This window comes from Octopus bimaculoides, chromosome 17 (assembly GCF_001194135.2).
Source record: "Octopus bimaculoides isolate UCB-OBI-ISO-001 chromosome 17, ASM119413v2, whole genome shotgun sequence".
NCBI classification, from domain to species: Eukaryota; Metazoa; Mollusca; class Cephalopoda; order Octopoda; family Octopodidae; genus Octopus; species Octopus bimaculoides.
Window position 1 is genome coordinate 51704593 of NC_068997.1, and position 4680 is coordinate 51709272.

The following is a 4680-nucleotide window of genomic DNA, read 5'->3' on the forward strand; positions in this document are numbered from 1 at the left end:
TATATATATATATGTGTGTGTGTGTGTGCATATGTATATATATATATGGGAAATGCAAAGAAAAAAATTCAAAGCAGTCAATACTTCTGTGGTTCAAAAATTGCGATTTATGACATAGAATGTCCTCTAGAATTAGTCAGAGTTAATAATGACAAAATTTAACTAATAAATATTCTTTTCTACTCTAGGCACAAGGCCCGAAATTTTGGGGGAGAGGGCCAGTCGATTAGATCGACCCCAGTCCGCAACTAGGATCTTTTCCTTTGCATGGGCAGCTCGATTAATTAATTTTCTTTAACTAAACACTTTGAAACTTTGTATACTGGTAGAATGTGTCATATAGAACATCTTTTACTCTTAGCGTTGTTGAAAAAAGTTTCTATTTTCGAAGTTATTTCGTGTTAAAGTTGTCGTATTTCGGTAATTTCAACCAATAAATGACGTGTATTCAGCTGAATAAATTTACTGCTGTTGTTTGTCAGCAACAAATTCCGGCGGTATGTATTTCGTTTGTATCATTTTTATGGATACAAATTTTCTTTTCTGAGTCTCGTTTAGAATTTTTGTTAACAATACATTATTTCTAGAATTCTTGTTAACAATAGATTCTTTCGTTGCCAGATCTTGTAACGCCATTGTTGTCCGACTCCTAGGTAGTATTGTTCGTTGCACACAGCACTCTTGTTTTTCGTTGCACTAAGCACTCTTCTTATCACTCTTATTTTTCGCTCGAACGGATTTTAGTGCGATTTGTTAACCCCAGGAAGACATCTCCTCTAGCTGGCTAACACTGCACTGCTGCATCTGATATATTGTGAGCACGAAAATCGAACCCCTACCACTTTCTAGCGACGGGACCACACAGTAATTCGAATAACTACCATTACAGCAACTTAAGCGTTCGGTGCGAGTTCAACACGGAACTAAAACACCGGGTCCGGTGCAAGTTCAACGCGGAACTAACACATCGACTCAACGACCGAATTCTCCCGAACCAATACGTTACTCTTTACAAGAGTTCGGCTAGTCTATTCTTCCAATTCCCCAGGGATGTCAGTGACTCGCCACAACAGTTTCTTATCAGAGTACTCGTTCCAAAATGTATCCATTCTTTCCATTATACTCTTGGCAGCCCCCCCCCAATATATACTGCGGTCGTATTCCTAGATTCACCCTCTGTATATTTTTACTGGAAAACTACGGTACTCGTTTAACAGTTTTGAAATTTTAAGCTTCAAATATAGACGTATGTTATGTGAGGAGAGATATTTTTTATCTTCCTAAATAATATAGGTTACAGATTTGAAGCAGCTCAAGCGGAGGATTGAAACTATGTCCGAGATTAGCAATTACAATTTCTTATCTACAATGTCCAATGTAACAAATGATCTGTTCTCAAGATTTACTCCTTTGGCTTATGACTTCTTCTTCTCTTCTAAAGAAAAGTGGCATATTTTGATAAAAAGAAGAAAAAACTAACACTTATTTGCCTCACTGTCCCTGTCGGAGCACTAGAAAATTGTTTGTACGAACGCCAGGAACCCATAATTGCAATGACAGGAAGAGATGTTATTTGAGGCTGAAATCTTTAATTTTTATCAAGGTCACTAAGCCCCCGGAATGGGAATAAGCAACGATAATTTCAGTAATTACAGAAATGGAATAATATCATGTTGACTTTGATAAATAGACGCCAAAACATCCCACATCTCTGTCGAAATAACAGCTTCGCCGAGATTTAACTAATGATATCAGAGTTGTGGTTTGACAGGTCAATATTGTATCTAAACTTATGACAAACTCACTAAAAGTCACTTTGTTAATATTGTTAACGACACAGAGAGTTAAATTTATACTTACCATATGTGCTGATAGCATGACATAGAAAACAAAATTAATAATGTGCTAATGAGATCAAATTCCTGTTTTCGGTTGTTTCGTTTTTTTTTAAATATACGGTTATTTCCTTTCTGTTTGTAATTTTTACAATAAATTGCAAACTAATCTTAACTTATAACCAACACGATTGATGAAGAAAATTCAATTAACTAGTTAAGTTTCTGTGAAATAAATAGTTCAACACATAAGAACTGAGAAAATGTACTTGGAAAAAGTGGGAGAAAAAGCAACAGAAAAGCAATTTTTTTCTGTTTTATGTGATGAACAAATGCTATTTTATTATATTTTTATTAACTTCTGGTTAACATAAACCTAGGTTTTAGGGTCATCCATGCCGTCGGTTATTTTATTACTGCTCTCAGATTAAACTGTTGATGGTCTTTAAAATATTAGTTTCTAAACCAGTGGGTTTTCAGATTAATCTCGCATCAATGTTTCATCAACCAGTGAATACATGTTTTAACATAAGAAATAATTAACTTGACTCGCACTAAATATTTTAACTATTTTAATTGTTGGTTCGTGGTGGTTGGGTTGATACAATGTGTGGGCTGAAAAAATAGGTTGATTGAAATAACTTACAATACTTTAATGGGCCATGTTTAAAGACACCATTTTCTTTTTACTTTTTGCTTTTCTTTTGAAACCGTCTAACTTACATAAAAGAGAATAATTTGAAACCACGCCCATATTAGCAGTAATTATGTAAAGTGATGTGTAATGTTGGATACGCTGAGGTGTGGGAATGTTACACAAGGAAGTAATCGCGTTGTATATAGGGATGAAATGACATGTGATGTAAAATGATCGCATATGGCGATAGGTTGTTAAATTCGAGTTTGAATCTAGGTGTGAAATATTGCTAAACGATTCTTAGCAAGAAACCTGTTATCTTCTAGCCTCTTATTTCATACTTTAACCCCTCATCTCCAAGCATAAACTTGTCTATCTTTCTTCTGTAGACCCATGCAGTCGAAGGAGATCTTAGTCATGCAAGCTACGTGGTGACCTCACTACTGCTGGTTCCACTAGTGCGACGAAAAAATAAACAGGAAAACCCAGGACATTCTGAAAAGAGATTGGCATTAAGAAGGGCATACAGTCGTGGGAACCTTGCCAAAAAAGCAGACAGTGCAGCAGAATGCAGTGCAGTTCTCAGCTACCGATGTTATCCAAGGGAAAGGCAAAGGCTGATACAGCTTGGCACCAGTGACGTCGCAACTCATTTCTGCAGCTGAGTGAACTGGAGCAATGTGAAATAAAGTGTCTTGCTCAAGAACACAACACGCATGTATGAATATGTTCAGTATAGCAGATAACATAAGAAAATTAATTAGCTTTAGCATGAAGAATTGGAAAGTAGATCTCTACTCAGGTGACACACACTTAGGGAAAGTTAATATCAAAAGAAGAATTGTCCAAGGGGCCTTGTTATCCCCTTTAATATTTGTCTTATGTTTGACCCCTCTAAGTTTAGTATTAAGGAAGGTAAAGGCAGGCTGTCAGTTCAGAAATAGTAAGAGGAAAATTAACCATTTGCTTTACATGGATGATCTGAAGCTTTTTAGTAAGAATGAAAAAGAGACACTTTACAAAGTATATAGAAGAGGAGAAGGAAAGAAAGAGAGATAGGGAGAAAAAGAGAGGAAGAGAGAAAGAGAGTAAAAGTCACACCTAGCATAAATGTACATCAAACTATGTATAATTCATATTAAGATTCTGCTGAAGTTGATTTTTGGAATTGAACAGTGACGGTCACCACCAGTTGAGCACAAACATCCTTTGACGATATTACGTTTCCTAAGACTACACAATCTAATTAATGAGCACTAAATTTTTAAGGCGATCATATAACACTTGGTGGAAATATGTCTGACATTTAGAGCGGGCAAAATGACCAGATCGAGGCTCATTATTGCGACTTAAATTATCAGTGAGTGTTGTTAGTCACAGCATTGAAAAGACAACGTCATCGATTCAACAGGGTAATGGAAGATCATATCAAGCAACTGTTCATTTTACCAACCATTACAGCGTTTGATATCAAGAGATTTTACATTAGACAGTTGCAATCTATATTTCAAGTTTGTTGTGTTTCACATAGGTACATTACATCTTATATCTATTTAACTAGACACGTACATATACACGCGCACACACATTCAAGCGTGGAAAACATCGCTTTGGTAAGTGTCTCGGAGGAGAAATTCTCCTTGTAGACAGTAAGAGTGAAAACAAACCAAGCCGGGTTAAGGATGACGTCATCGCACTGTAGGGCGTATGTCTCTGAATTTCAGCAACTACAGACACCGAATCTGTGGTTCAGATCCTACGAATAACTCATTCTTTATATAAACAGCAAATAATTAATTTGCTGGCGTATGCAAAGCTTTGTCGAGTTGGAATTAACTACTTAAAGGCAGTAAGCGATCATTAAACTAAAACTGTGGACATTATTATTTAACATGTCCTTTATGGTTACGTTTTAAGACAGAAACAATAGCAAAATGATATCGTTATTCTCTTATTATTTGAATTTTCTAAACCTATCAAAGTAATCTCCTTATTTTCCTGTATCCGAAAAGAAATACAAGATATTAAAAAAAATTTTTATTTCTGCGACATAGACGTTACGAAGTGTAGATTAACAAGATTAAAGTTGTCTCAGGTTTTTCTAATAGCCACCGTTAATGTAAAAACGTAAGTAAATGTGTATGAGTGTTCATGTTTGTATGTATGAAAGTGTATATTCATGTATATATATATATGTGTATATATATA